The sequence below is a fragment of the Salmo trutta genome, chromosome 13 (assembly GCF_901001165.1).
Source record: "Salmo trutta chromosome 13, fSalTru1.1, whole genome shotgun sequence".
Taxonomy (NCBI): Eukaryota; Metazoa; Chordata; class Actinopteri; order Salmoniformes; family Salmonidae; genus Salmo; species Salmo trutta.
The window spans coordinates 66,133,449-66,150,312 of record NC_042969.1 but is presented as its reverse complement, the minus strand read 5'-3'; the positions used below and the strand labels follow the sequence as shown (position 1 = coordinate 66,150,312).

The window sequence follows — 16,864 nt, the reverse complement described above, 5'->3', positions numbered from 1 at the left end:
AGGAATATATTTCAGGATGTAGAAGACATCCCCCCAGGAATATATTTCAGGATGTAGAAGACATCCCCCCCGGGAATATATTTCAGGATGTAGAAGAAATACCCCCCAGGAATATATTTCAGGATGTAGAAGACATCCCTCCCAGGAATATATTTCAGGATGTAGAAGACATCCCCCCAGGAATATATTTCAGGATGTAGAAGACATCCCCTCAGGAATATATTTCAGGATGTAGAAGACATCCTCCCAGGAATATATTTCAGGATGTAGAAGACATCCCCCCAGGGAATATAATTAAGGATATAGAAGACATCCCCCCGGGAATATATTTCAGGATGTAGAAGACATCCCCCCTGGGAATATATTTCAGGATGTAGAAGACATCCCCCCGGGAATATATTTCAGGATGTAGAAGACATCCCCCCGGGAATATATTTCAGGATGTAGAAGACATACCCCCAGGAATATATTTCAGGATGTAGAAGACATCCCCCCAGGAATATATTTCAGGATGTAGAAGACATCCCCCCGGGAATATATTTCAGGATGTCTTCCCCCAGGAATATATTTCAGGATGTAGAAGACATCCCCCCAGGAATATATTTCAGGATGTAGAAGACATCCCCCCAGGAATATATTTCAGGATGTAGAAGACATCCCCCACAGGAATATATTTCAGGATGTAGAAGACATCCCCCTGGGAATATATTTCAGAATGTAGAAGACATGCCCCCAGGAATATATTTCAGGATGTAGAAGACATCCCCCCCAGGAATATATTTCAGGATGTAGAAGACATCCCCCCAGGAATATATTTCAGGATGTAGAAGACATCCCCCCCAGGAATATATTTCAGGATGTAGAAGACATCCCCCCAGGAATATATTTCAGGATGTAGAAGACATACCCCCCAGGAAAATATTTCAGGATGTAGAAGACATCCCCCCAGGAATATATTTCAGGATGTAGAAGACATCCCCCCCAGGAATATATTTCAGGATATAGAAGACATCCCCCCCAGGAATATATTTCAGGATGTAGAAGACATCCCCCCAGGAATATATTTCAGGATGTAGAAGACATCCTCCCCAGGAATATATTTCAGGATGTAGAAGACATCACCTCAGGAATATATTTCAGGATGTAGAAGACATACCCCCAGGAATATATTTCAGGATGTAGAAGACATACCCCCAGGAATATATTTCAGGATGTAGAAGACATCCCCCCAGGAATATATTTCAGCATGTAGAAGACATCCCCCCAGGAATATATTTCAGGATGTAGAAGACATCCCCCCGGGAATATATTTCAGGATGTAGAAGACATCACGCCCAGGAATATGTTTCAGGATGTAGAAGACATCCCCTCAGGAATATATTTCAGGATGTAGAAGACATCCCCCCAGGAATATATTTCAGCATGTAGAAGACATCCCCCCAGGAATATATTTCAGGATGTAGAAGACATCCCCTCAGGAATATATTTCAGGATGTAGAAGACATACCCCCAGGAATATATTTCAGGATGTAGAAGACATCCCCCCGGGAATATATTTCAGGATGTAGAAGACATCCCCCCCAGGAATATATTTCAGGATGTAGAAGACATCCCCCCGGGAATATATTTCAGGATGTAGAAGACATCCCCCCCAGGAATATATTTCAGGATGTAGAAGACATCCCCCCCAGGAATATATTTCAGGATGTAGAAGACATCCCCCCAGGAATATATTTCAGGATGTAGAAGACATCCCCCACAGGAATATATTTCAGGATGTAGAAGACATCCCCCCGGGAATATATTTCAGGATGTAGAAGACATCCCCCCAGGAATATATTTCAGGATGTAGAAGACATCCCCCCCAGGAATATATTTCAGGATGTAGAAGACATCCCCCCAGGAATATATTTCAGTATGTAGAAGACATCCCCCCCAGGAATATATTTCAGGATGTAGAAGACATCCCCCCAGGAATATATTTCAGGATGTAGAAGACATCCCCCCATGAATATATTTCACGATGTAGAAGACATACCCCCCAGGGAATATATTTCAGGATGTAGAAGACATCCCCCCAGGAATATATTTCAGGATGTAGAAGACACACCCCCCAGGAATATATTTCGGGATGTAGAAGACATCCCCCCCAGGAATATATTTCAGGATGTAGAAGACATCCCCCCCAGGAATATATTTCAGGATGTAGAAGACATCCCCCCCAGGAATATATTTCAGGATGTAGAAGACATCCCCCCAGGAATATATTTCAGGATGTAGAAGACATCCTCCCCAGGAATATATTTCAGGATGTAGAAGACATCCCCCCCGGGAATATATTTCAGGATGTAGAAGAAATACCCCCCAGGAATATATTTCAGGATGTAGAAGACATCCCTCCCAGGAATATATTTCAGGATGTAGAAGACATCCCCCCAGGAATATATTTCAGGATGTAGAAGACATCCCCTCAGGAATATATTTCAGGATGTAGAAGACATCCTCCCAGGAATATATTTCAGGATGTAGAAGACATCCCCCCAGGGAATATAATTAAGGATATAGAAGACATCCCCCCGGGAATATATTTCAGGATGTAGAAGACATCCCCCCTGGGAATATATTTCAGGATGTAGAAGACATCCCCCCGGGAATATATTTCAGGATGTAGAAGACATCCCCCCGGGAATATATTTCAGGATGTAGAAGACATACCCCCAGGAATATATTTCAGGATGTAGAAGACATCCCCCCAGGAATATATTTCAGGATGTAGAAGACATCCCCCCGGGAATATATTTCAGGATGTCTTCCCCCAGGAATATATTTCAGGATGTAGAAGACATCCCCCCAGGAATATATTTCAGGATGTAGAAGACATCCCCCCAGGAATATATTTCAGGATGTAGAAGACATCCCCCACAGGAATATATTTCAGGATGTAGAAGACATCCCCCTGGGAATATATTTCAGAATGTAGAAGACATGCCCCCAGGAATATATTTCAGGATGTAGAAGACATCCCCCCCAGGAATATATTTCAGGATGTAGAAGACATCCCCCCAGGAATATATTTCAGGATGTAGAAGACATCCCCCCCAGGAATATATTTCAGGATGTAGAAGACATCCCCCCAGGAATATATTTCAGGATGTAGAAGACATACCCCCCAGGAAAATATTTCAGGATGTAGAAGACATCCCCCCAGGAATATATTTCAGGATGTAGAAGACATCCCCCCCAGGAATATATTTCAGGATATAGAAGACATCCCCCCCAGGAATATATTTCAGGATGTAGAAGACATCCCCCCAGGAATATATTTCAGGATGTAGAAGACATCCTCCCCAGGAATATATTTCAGGATGTAGAAGACATCACCTCAGGAATATATTTCAGGATGTAGAAGACATACCCCCAGGAATATATTTCAGGATGTAGAAGACATACCCCCAGGAATATATTTCAGGATGTAGAAGACATCCCCCCAGGAATATATTTCAGCATGTAGAAGACATCCCCCCAGGAATATATTTCAGGATGTAGAAGACATCCCCCCGGGAATATATTTCAGGATGTAGAAGACATCACGCCCAGGAATATATTTCAGGATGTAGAAGACATCCCCTCAGGAATATATTTCAGGATGTAGAAGACATCCCCCCAGGAATATATTTCAGCATGTAGAAGACATCCCCCCAGGAATATATTTCAGGATGTAGAAGACATCCCCTCAGGAATATATTTCAGGATGTAGAAGACATACCCCCAGGAATATATTTCAGGATGTAGAAGACATCCCCCCGGGAATATATTTCAGGATGTAGAAGACATCCCCCCCAGGAATATATTTCAGGATGTAGAAGACATCCCCCCGGGAATATATTTCAGGATGTAGAAGACATCCCCCCCAGGAATATATTTCAGGATGTAGAAGACATCCCCCCAGGAATATATTTCAGGATGTAGAAGACATCCCCCCAGGAATATATTTCAGGATGTAGAAGACATCCCCCACAGGAATATATTTCAGGATGTAGAAGACATCCCCCCGGGAATATATTTCAGGATGTAGAAGACATCCCCCCAGGAATATATTTCAGGATGTAGAAGACATCCCCCCCAGGAATATATTTCAGGATGTAGAAGACATCCCCCCAGGAATATATTTCAGTATGTAGAAGACATCCCCCCCAGGAATATATTTCAGGATGTAGAAGACATTCCCCCAGGAATATATTTCAGGATGTAGAAGACATCCCCCCATGAATATATTTCACGATGTAGAAGACATACCCCCCAGGGAATATATTTCAGGATGTAGAAGACATCCCCCCAGGAATATATTTCAGGATGTAGAAGACACACCCCCCAGGAATATATTTCGGGATGTAGAAGACATCCCCCCCAGGAATATATTTCAGGATGTAGAAGACATCCCCCCCAGGAATATATTTCAGGATGTAGAAGACATCCCCCCCAGGAATATATTTCAGGATGTAGAAGACATCCCCCCAGGAATATATTTCAGGATGTAGAAGACATCCTCCCCAGGAATATATTTCAGGATGTAGAAGACATCCCCTCAGGAATATATTTCAGGATGTAGAAGACATACCCCCAGGAATATATTTCAGGATGTAGAAGACATACCCACAGGAATATATTTCAGGATGTAGAAGACATCCCCCCCAGGAATATATTTCAGCATGTAGAAGACATCCCCCCAGGAATATATTTCAGGATGTAGAAGACATCACCCGGGGAATATATTTCAGGATGTAGAAGACATCACCCCCAGGAATATATTTCAGGATGTAGAAGACATACCCCCAGGAATATATTTCAGGATGTAGAAGACATCCCCTCAGGAATATATTTCAGGATGTAGAAGACATCCCCCCTGGGAATATATTTCAGGATGTAGAAGACATCCCCCCAGGAATATATTTCAGGATGTAGAAGACATCCTCCCCAGGAATATATTTCAGGATGTAGAAGACATACCCCCAGGAATATATTTCAGGATGTAGAAGACATCCCCCCGGGAATATATTTCAGGATGTAGAAGACATCCCCTCAGGAATATATTTCAGGATGTAGAAGACATCCTCCCAGGAATATATTTCAGGATGTAGAAGACATCCCCCCAGGGAATATATTTCAGGATATAGAAGACATCCCCCCGGGAATATATTTCAGGATGTAGAAGACATCCCCCCTGGGAATATATTTCAGGATGTAGAAGACATCCCCCCGGGAATATATTTCAGGATGTAGAAGACATACCCCCAGGAATATATTTCAGGATGTAGAAGACATCCCCCCAGGAATATATTTCAGGATGTAGAAGACATCCTCCCCAGGAATATATTTCAGGATGTAGAAGACATCACCTCAGGAATATATTTCAGGATGTAGAAGACATACCCCCAGGAATATATTTCAGGATGTAGAAGACATACCCCCAGGAATATATTTCAGGATGTAGAAGACATCCCCCCAGGAATATATTTCAGTATGTAGAAGACATCCCCCCAGGAATATATTTCAGGATGTAGAAGACATCCCCCCGGGAATATATTTCAGGATGTAGAAGACATCCCCCCCAGGAATATATTTCAGCATGTAGAAGACATCCCCCCAGGAATATATTTCAGGATGTAGAAGACATCCCCTCAGGAATATATTTCAGGATGTAGAAGACATACCCCCAGGAATATATTTCAGGATGTAGAAGACATCCCCTCAGGAATATATTTCAGGATGTAGAAGACATCCCCCCGGGAATATATTTCAGGATGTAGAAGACATCCCCCCGGGAATATATTTCAGGATGTAGAAGACATCCCCCCCAGGAATATATTTCAGGATGTAGAAGACATCCCCCCGGGAATATATTTCAGGATGTAGAAGACATCCCCCCCAGGAATATATTTCAGGATGTAGAAGACATCCCCCCAGGAATATATTTCAGGATGTAGAAGACATCCCCCCAGGAATATATTTCAGGATGTAGAAGACATCCCCCACAGGAATATATTTCAGGATGTAGAAGACATCCCCCCGGGAATATATTTCAGGATGTAGAAGACATCCCCCCAGGAATATATTTCAGGATGTAGAAGACATCCCCCCCAGGAATATATTTCAGGATGTAGAAGACATCCCCCCAGGAATATATTTCAGTATGTAGAAGACATCCCCCCCAGGAATATATTTCAGGATGTAGAAGACATCCCCCCAGGAATATATTTCAGGATGTAGAAGACATCCCCCCATGAATATATTTCACGATGTAGAAGACATACCCCCCAGGAATATATTTCAGGATGTAGAAGACATCCCCCCAGGAATATATTTCAGGATGTAGAAGACATACCCCCCAGGAATATATTTCGGGATGTAGAAGACATCCCCCCAGGAATATATTTCAGGATGTAGAAGACATCCCCCCCCAGGAATATATTTCAGGATGTAGAAGACATCCCCCCCAGGAATATATTTCAGGATGTAGAAGACATCCCCCCAGGAATATATTTCAGTATGTAGAAGACATCCCCCCAGGAATATATTTCAGGATGTAGAAGACATCCCCCCGGGAATATATTTCAGGATGTAGAAGACATCACGCCCAGGAATATATTTCAGGATGTAGAAGACATCCCCTCAGGAATATATTTCAGGATGTAGAAGACATCCCCCCCAGGAATATATTTCAGCATGTAGAAGACATCCCCCCAGGAATATATTTCAGGATGTAGAAGACATCCCCTCAGGAATATATTTCAGGATGTAGAAGACATACCCCCAGGAATATATTTCAGGATGTAGAAGACATCCCCTCAGGAATATATTTCAGGATGTAGAAGACATCCCCCCGGGAATATATTTCAGGATGTAGAAGACATCCCCCCGGGAATATATTTCAGGATGTAGAAGACATCCCCCCCAGGAATATATTTCAGGATGTAGAAGACATCCCCCCGGGAATATATTTCAGGATGTAGAAGACATCCCCCCCAGGAATATATTTCAGGATGTAGAAGACATCCCCCCAGGAATATATTTCAGGATGTAGAAGACATCCCCCCAGGAATATATTTCAGGATGTAGAAGACATCCCCCACAGGAATATATTTCAGGATGTAGAAGACATCCCCCCGGGAATATATTTCAGGATGTAGAAGACATCCCCCCAGGAATATATTTCAGGATGTAGAAGACATCCCCCCCAGGAATATATTTCAGGATGTAGAAGACATCCCCCCAGGAATATATTTCAGTATGTAGAAGACATCCCCCCCAGGAATATATTTCAGGATGTAGAAGACATCCCCCCAGGAATATATTTCAGGATGTAGAAGACATCCCCCCATGAATATATTTCACGATGTAGAAGACATACCCCCCAGGAATATATTTCAGGATGTAGAAGACATCCCCCCAGGAATATATTTCAGGATGTAGAAGACATACCCCCCAGGAATATATTTCGGGATGTAGAAGACATCCCCCCAGGAATATATTTCAGGATGTAGAAGACATCCCCCCCCAGGAATATATTTCAGGATGTAGAAGACATCCCCCCCAGGAATATATTTCAGGATGTAGAAGACATCCCCCCAGGAATATATTTCAGGATGTAGAAGACATCCTCCCCAGGAATATATTTCAGGATGTAGAAGACATCCCCTCAGGAATATATTTCAGGATGTAGAAGACATACCCCCAGGAATATATTTCAGGATGTAGAAGACATACCCACAGGAATATATTTCAGGATGTAGAAGACATCCCCCCCAGGAATATATTTCAGCATGTAGAAGACATCCCCCCAGGAATATATTTCAGGATGTAGAAGACATCCCCCGGGGAATATATTTCAGGATGTAGAAGACATCACCCCCAGGAATATATTTCAGGATGTAGAAGACATACCCCCCAGGAATATATTTCAGGATGTAGAAGACATCCCCCCGGGAATATATTTCAGCATGTAGAAGACATCCCCCCAGGAATATATTTCAGGATGTAGAAGACATACCCCCAGGAATATATTTCAGGATGTAGAAGACATCCCCTCAGGAATATATTTCAGGATGTAGAAGACATCCCCCCTGGGAATATATTTCAGGATGTAGAAGACATCCCCCCCAGGAATATATTTCAGGATGTAGAAGACATCCTCCCCAGGAATATATTTCAGGATGTAGAAGACATACCCCCAGGAATATATTTCAGGATGTAGAAGTCATCCCCCCCAGGAATATATTTCAGGATGTAGAAGACATCCCCCCAGGAATATATTTCAGGATGTAGAAGACATCCCCCCAGGAATATATTTCAGGATGTAGAAGACATCCCCCCCGGGAATATATTTCAGGATGTAGAAGACATACCCCCCAGGAATATATTTCAGGATGTAGAAGACATCCCTCCCAGGAATATATTTCAGGATGTAGAAGACATCCCCCCGGGAATATATTTCAGGATGTAGAAGACATCCCCTCAGGAATATATTTCAGGATGTAGAAGACATCCTCCCAGGAATATATTTCAGGATGTAGAAGACATCCCCCCAGGGAATATATTTCAGGATATAGAAGACATCCCCCCGGGAATATATTTCAGGATGTAGAAGACATCCCCCCTGGGAATATATTTCAGGATGTAGAAGACATCCCCCCCAGGAATATATTTCAGGATGTAGAAGACATCCCCCACAGCATGTCACATCAGCATCCAACTCTGCAGGAGTTTGATGTATGAATTGTGTATGTAGTGTAAAAACTGTAGGAAATAGGTCCCAAAAACTGTCAAGAATAATAAACAAGAAAAAGTATGAGCAATAACAATAGTGTGCTTTGCATGCTGAAAGCACAGAAATAATAATAACTTTTCATATGTTATAACAGAAAATAGGACTAATATAATATACTGAATAGCCAGCATCTTACCATCAAAACAAACACCCCACAGTTGTTTGAGAAACCTTGCTTTGATAGGCCCTGTGGTGTGAACAAGGTACACTTTTCAATTAAGGAATGACAATCAAATGGTTCAGTTCAGTGGAATAATTTAAAGAAATACCTAACCTGAACATCATCTGCACCAAAAGTCCTCCAAGGTCCAGGGGACAAGATCTGAGCAATGTTTCTGTGAACACAGTGCATGTGAAAGTAAAGAAAAAGTACACTTCAACAGCTTTTTATACTCCAGCGCATAACAGTTTTGAACACCGTTGGAACTGAATTAGCCCAGAGGCTCGACTCCATTTTTTTTGGGGGGGGGGGGTCATAATGGGTTCAAAGAGAACTGCCCCACTGATAATGTTATCCATGGTTCTGTTTCCCTCTGTTTAATGCACCGAATGGGAAATTATGTATCATACATGTATGTAAGTACATACATATTTTACATAGTACATTTTACTTTAAATAAAACAGAGCCACAGATTTAAAAAAAAAAATAATTGGACAAGTGGTCTAAAACTGAACTAGCACTATCCAGATGGGATGAAACTGGGTGCCCTAAAACCTGAATGGTTGGGTGTGACTTTCATCTCTCCAGCCAGTGCTATGGCAGGATCTTGAAAGAAAATCTCCCTAGCTTGTGGCCTCAGTATCTGTTAAATGTGTTCAAATACGAACAGACACATTTTGACATACAGCTTTCAAACCTATAACATTAAAGTTGTAGGATGTATACTAAAAAACCAGAGGTAGTGGTTAATGAAACATAGTTATGACGCATATTAATTCTAGCAAAGAATAAGATCGGAAATGAGCAACTTCGTTTTACAGTAAACAAACAATAACAAAGGAAAAACTACATTTACTTACACATATTGTCCAATGTTTTTATCCGTGTAGGTTAGGTTCGTTTAAGATTCGCTTTCGTTGACGTTGCTACCTTCGACGTGAACCTCAACTTGGGTGACCTTGAAGGAGAAGGGAAGGGTTACACGCGTTTGAGTCCGCCCACATTGAGCCCGGCCCGGAACTGCACACTCCAGGCAGGGACTTGTCGACTATTTGCATTGTCCTCCCCTCTTTTACACCGCTGCTACTATCTGTTGTTATCATGTATTTTTAGTCCCTTTAATAACTCTACCTACATGTACATATTACCTCAACTAACCGGTGCCCCCTCATATTGACTCTGTACCGGTTCCCCCCTGTATACAGTCTCGCTATTGTTATTTTACTGCTGCTCTTTAATTACCTGTTACTTTTATTTCTTAGTCTTATCCGTATTTTTTAAAACTGAGTTGTTTAGGGGCTCGTAAGTAAGCATTTCACTGTAAGGTCTACACTTGTTGTATGTGTGTGACTAATACAATTTGATTTGACTAGTGGTCACTGTCATGTGTCAATCATGCATGTAACGGTACCGACCACATTTCTAAACCAAATTCCAGCATCTCTCAGAGCCTGAAGAAAATTAAGGATCTTGATGATTAGGCTAACATGCGAAGAATACAAGATATTACATTGAGTTACATAAGTTATTGTGTTTTATTTGGCACTTTTAATTTGTGTGAATAATACTGCCCCCTAAACACGGAATAGGAATGTAGGTGATAATAAGATAATTGTAATATTTTCCCTTCAAGTGGAGGGCTGAACATTCAGACTTTGCCAGCAAACACCGGAGAAAACGGAGCAAGCCAACTCAGAGACGGACGGAGAGGGTGCAATGATGAGGCAGAGCGGACCCACAGCTCTACTTTCTTTATTCTACCTTAAGCGCAGGATGGCGAAAGTCTACATTCTCTGAGGAAGTGGCGTAAATTGCAAGGTCTTCACAGATAAAACCAGAGAAAGGCAGGAATTTTACTGCAGCTCCCAAACACTACGGGAAAGCGCGGGAATATATTATTGGAGGGATTTATACGGATCGAAACGCATCAAAATCCACGTTTTTAATGAAGATTTGAGGACCCAGCGCCTAATCCGACTTCAGAGACGAAATAAATGTGAATCTAAATAACTTATTGTGATAAGGAAAGAGTTGAACGAATATGATATGATCCATCCGACTTCGTTCGAGAAGGAATTTAGATTGCCCTTTTAAAATGATGAACTCTCTATTTGGAGACAGGCTGTGAGCACAGTCGTTTTGCCCCAAAAAATTGTAATAGCTGTTTTGCATTCATTTGAAGTGAGTGTAAAAATGATGGTTATCAACGATTGAAACGAGCTCTACGGTACCTCTCACAAGCCGAACAGTAGGGTATTTTGCTTTTGAAATGATATTTTCAATGCATTTGTTCGCAATGCGTAACGTTACCCTTGCGTGTTTTCCAAATCCTGCTTGAAAAGGTATGTCCCATAGACTAGCCTACTCAACGGGATGAGAGGAGACTAATGCTCGTTGACTATTTTATACATCACAACTGAATGGGTTGGCTGGACGGCAACCGCGACAAGAGGAGCAACATTAGACGCATCATAAAACAAAGAAACATTTAAAACTTTTATTTTGATAACTTCGAAAATAGAGAGCCCACGTTTAGTCTGGAATACAAGAATAGATGATTCTCAAAAGACATAGGACGACATAAATCTTCCACTATGTTCAAAGGTGGTAAGTGTGCTTTAACTTTTTATCATCATCAGTCCGACTGAGTTATTATTATGCCAAAAACACCTTGTGGTTGTTCAGTATTTTCCTCCAATGAATAGTGCGCAAATGCTTAGTTGACTACAATGTGTTATGTTATCATGTCTGCTGCTATGGGTGATGACAAATATGTTATGATGATACAGTTCACCAGCACCGTAGGCTAATGATTCTTGCAGGTAATGAGCGAGAACGTGGCAGTTTATTGCGACGACGAAATGGTTTCCAGATTTGCACAACATTAAGCCCTGTGTGCGCGAGCCTGGCGTGAATGAAATATTCAGACATAGGCCTACCACGAATAATATATTTGATATTAACGGCTGATGCCGCACTGCAGTTTATGAGTTGTGTTCAGTCTCTGTCTCTCGGATAAGCATTATGTGCCTTCTGATTATAGCATTCTTGGGCATTGATCAAGGGCTGGCTAGGTGATATGGACAAGACAGGCGCGGCATAATGCTTTATGAAGGATATATGTGGGTGGTCAGTAACCAGAATAAAATATTTTCCTTTTAAATTGACAGTTGCTCCTGACTTTATATAGAATTCAAACATTGATTTATGCTGACAATGTCACGACCTGAACCACTTCTGATTACACATGAACATACATTTAACCCCGTCTATCCCCATGGCATTCCACACACTCACGCACGCACACACACACACGATCTCCATATTCTCATTGAATTTGCTGCTGAAGAACAGTCATATTATTTGACCCTGAGTAGCAATGGTCAAAGCATTCTTAATGCCTTAGTAATACCGTTGTAATTGGTCTGCTGGTTTTGATGCGATCTTTCTGATATTTTGCTCTCTTGATCATTTGACTCCTTTGATTCTTTCAATATGAAGATTATATACTTGAAGAAAAACAATTTCAAAAATCTTTCATCATTTTACTTTTTGACAAAATGGTTCCCCTCATTTCGCCCAGCATCAATAGAAGGCCACTGTTTGGCTTTCAACTATGTGTGCCTATGCATTGCTCACAACTCCTTTAATGCATGCAGCATTACTGTAGCTCTCCCTGACAGTCATCATCAGATTGATTATTGATCCAGGGTTGGAGATGTGATGTCTCTATGATGAACTCACATAGCCAGTAACTAACTGTCTGTGCTTCAAGGACCCTGATCATTATGTGAACTGAACAGACTCTTCAGGTTAGCTAGGAACTCACTGTTGAGTCAGGAGATGGAGTACCCCATCCACTTAAAACAGGAGTTTACAGATGTAGGATCTTCATTTGAGCCAGATTTCTACAGGAAAATAATCCTGCCGCAAAGGAAATGTGAATTATTATGTGCATTGTAATTAATGACATTTTTGTAGGGATTGATACATTTTTCGTAAGGGAAAATCAAGTCTGGAAAACAAACTTCAGAAGCCTTTTTAAACCTCAAATACACTACACGTTTTACATTTCCTGCATTGCAGGAAAGTTCTCCTGCAACAGGGTGATCAAATTAAAATCCTACATATGTTGTTTGAGTGAGTTAGAAGGTAGAGTGTTTTAGTGCATAATGTATGACTGAGCTCCAGGCCACTATGCATACTGTCTGTCAGCTGCTGTTTTCATGGTCATGTAAATTGTATTTATTTTACCTTTATTTAACAAGGCAAGTCAGTTAAGAACAAATTGTTATTTTCAATGGCAGCCTAGGAACAGTGGGTTAACTGCCTTGTTCAGGGGCAGAACAACAGATTTCTACCTTGTCAGCTCGGGGATTCGATCTAGCAACCTTTCGGTTATAAGTCCAACTCTCTAACCACTAGGCTACCTAGTGCCGCTAAATGCTGCTTATGGTCATTGTATGGCAGTAAACACTCCAGTGCTTTACTTGGTGCTATTATTGTGGTACACTTTACAGTTGTATTTGCTGTGCAGGATACTAACACACAATGAGAACACTTCAAATAACATGCATGGCATGAATACTGTACAAACATGACCAAGATAGTCAGGATGGCTATAAAAAAAGTGTTTGTTTGGCCAAGAAACATACAATTATTTTTTGCAAATGTACTATTATTTGCAATAAAATGTAATGACAATTCAAATTATTAATTTGAAAGTTGTGTTGGAACTCTTGAATGTGCTTTCTTGCTTTTGAAGTCAGCCGGCCGTGACCGCGCACAATTGGCCCAGCGTCATCCAGGTTCGGGGAGGGTTTGGCCGGACGCGATTTTGTTGCCCCATCGCGCTCTAGCGATTCCTTGTGGAGGGTCGGGCGCCTGCAAGCTGACTTCGGTTGCCAACTGGACAGTGTTTCCTTCCGAGACATTGGTGCAGCAGGCTTCCAGGTTAAGTGAGTAGTGTGTCAAGAAGCAGTGTGGCTTGGCGGGGTCGTGTTTCGGAGGACGCACGGCTCTCGACCGTCACCTCTCCCGAGTCCGTACGGAAGTTGCAGCGATGGGACAAGACTGTAACTACCAATTAGATACAACGAAATCGGGGAGAAAAATACATTTAAAAAAAGAAACTCAGTATGCCAAAAATCCCTCCAATCAGAATAGACTGTTGATGAGGCATCAGCCAGTTTTAGCAGGAACAATCCAGAAGATGTTTGGTGAGTTAGACGTACAGTATACGCCCTGAACAACATGTTGTGGGGAGTCTGGCTGATGCATCCGGCCTGACATTTGGTGAGTGACACGTTTCCCTTTCAAATTGAGTTATTGAGAGTGTGGCATGACAGCAGAAGCACTACTCAGGTTGACAAGAGAAGTCGTGACTAGCTGTGTAATTATTACCATGTGATTAGCCTCGGAAATGCTGGCTTCTCACGTTCTGTTCCAATAGTTGAGTCGACAAAACGAGATTTGAAAGGATGGCGCCGTGAGATTACCAAGTAATGGACTGGAGCTGAACAGGGTATTGGCATTACACATGTTTTGTCACCCAATGGATGATTTGTATGTAGCTGCGCCAGAATAGTAAGCCTACCAACCTGATCTGAGTTTTGTTGATGTTGTATGGAATCCAAAGTAAGTCTGGTCAATAAGCCGACCTGATGTGGAAATGTTCTCTGTCTAGGCGTGCAGTACAATGTCTATGTATGCAAAGTGATGTAGGTGTGCCATGCCAGTCCTATCTGTGTGTGAACAGCATGTGTGTCTGAGTCTGCTGTCCCTGTTTTTGGTTTCTGTCCCTATCCCTAATCCCTGTGTGTGTGGCCCTCTTGCTCAGTGCTAGTGGTCTGTTACCCTTCCCTGCTTCCCTGGGTTGTGATTACTATGCAGGTTATACAAATAAATATGTATAAACTCCCAGTAATTTATTGGTTAAACCGTCAACGTTTTGGCATCACTGTGCCTTCTTCAGGGTGACCCTGTGATCAGTGATGCCGAAACGATGGTGTTTTACCCAATAAATGACTGGGAGTTTATGTATGTAGAGCGCCTCTTTATTTATTTGTATAGCTTACAGTTTATTCGCCCTTAGTCAGCACCTCTACACTAAATTATTTTATCTGGGTGTGTGCCAACTCAAGGTTTTATTATACTATGCAGGTTATACCATCTCTCTCTCTCTCTCTCTCTCTCTCTCTCTCTCTCTCTCTCTCTCTCTCTCTCTCTCTCTCTCACTCTCTCTTTCTTTGTCTGTCTCTCTCTCGCTCTCCATACCCAGTCATCCATGGAACAGACACGGGGAGATGTGTCAGAGTAGTGCTGCGATAGATAGAGGGAGGTGTGATGTCGACTGTATATACCCTGCTGTGATGTGCTATAATTGCTGGTGCATGTCACTCAGGCTTATAGGGGGCTGGATACAGGCTTTCCTTGGCCATTTTGAGACTTTCCTGTCTCTACGCATTCACGATCTCACCCACTCACCTGCACCCACACAGACAAGTACACACATGCACACACGCGGCCACTCACGCACACGCACGCACACGCACACACACACACACACACACACACACACACACACACACACACACACACACACACACACACACACACACACACACACACACACCACACACACACACACACTTGTCCATTGACATTCTGTAAGCACTATACCCACAGTGTTAGTTTGTACTTTTCATTTGTGTTCATCCTCTGCATAAAGAAGACATTCAGACTGACAAGGTTTTTACAAAATATCTTATTGGGAAATGTGTCTGATCAACATAAAGCACTGCTCAGACTCCAATAATGTAATGAATGTACTTTGAGAGAACAAAACATTGCAAATCTAGCAAGATGTCAGCTTGCGCAGCCTAACTGTACTCTGATGTTGAATGAATGCTAATTATTGGAAAATTGTGATAGTTCTCCCTCTCAAACACAGCATCTAAGACGAACAAAAGCCCAACGCTTCCTTCATCATTCAGCTCCATCACCACAGAATATACAGAGATAATTGTTTGAGCAATCAAATTTAGTAGCATAGAGTAATCACTCTCTGTAAATCATCTCTAATTATGTGCCAGAGTAGTAGCACATTGCCTATTGAGTTGGCCCTGTTGTTTTCCAGTACATGCAGTGCATGGTGGAGGGGACAACAGAGAGGATTTACCAATAATGAGCCCAGTGGAACACAATGTAAAGGACTAAGGAAAACACCTGTGGCCCCAGTCAGTCAGCTCTCAGTCTCCAGCCCTGCCCTGCCTACTCCCAGGGCTCACTGAGTGGGTGCTAGGGAACCCAGCTCAGCCTTACAGCTCCCACTCAGTCAGCTCTCAGCAGCACTAGGGAGACAAGCTGATCAAATAACCAACTATCAACCTCTCAGGCATCAAGAGGCCCTCCATGACTATCTGTCTGTCAGAGATGGTTTTTCACCCAGAGATAATATAATATCCTAGACGTCACCAGTCTCCATTCTAGATACCTTCAGCAGAGGTCTAGACTCACAGTCAGGGGGAATTTACATCTATCTTTGTCACTGAAGGACAAACAGCAGTCTGGCCAGAGCTGAAATCACATAGACAGTACCCTGAGGCAAAGCCTCCTCAGAACAATGATTTGATATCACCATGGATTTACACAGCACAGTATCTGACTCTAAATACCCATCTGTCACTTTATGTGTGGAGAACATTCAGACAGCCAGACCAAATGAGGGAACTTGTTCTGTGACTTATATTTAAAGAGGCCATTTGAATAGAACATAATAATCTCCTAACATGTTGTCATGATTGCACTACGACTTATTGTGATGCAAAGTATTCCTGTGGTTGTGGATTGTGGGCTAGGTATGAGGGGTGCTGTGGGT

The 16,864-nt window shown here is 42.2% G+C and overlaps 1 protein-coding gene across 1 annotated transcript in view; it reads right to left on the bottom strand.

The window, feature by feature from the left end:
• dph1 (diphthamide biosynthesis 1) overlaps nt 1-9,940 on the bottom strand; it is a 146,967-nt gene extending 137,027 nt beyond the window's left edge. Inside the window, 3 exon segments of the mRNA XM_029773206.1 lie at nt 8,961-9,011; nt 9,099-9,159; nt 9,846-9,940. The gene's annotated coding sequence lies outside the window, so the exon portion shown is untranslated.
• Nucleotides 9,941-16,864: the final 6,924 nt, after the last annotated feature.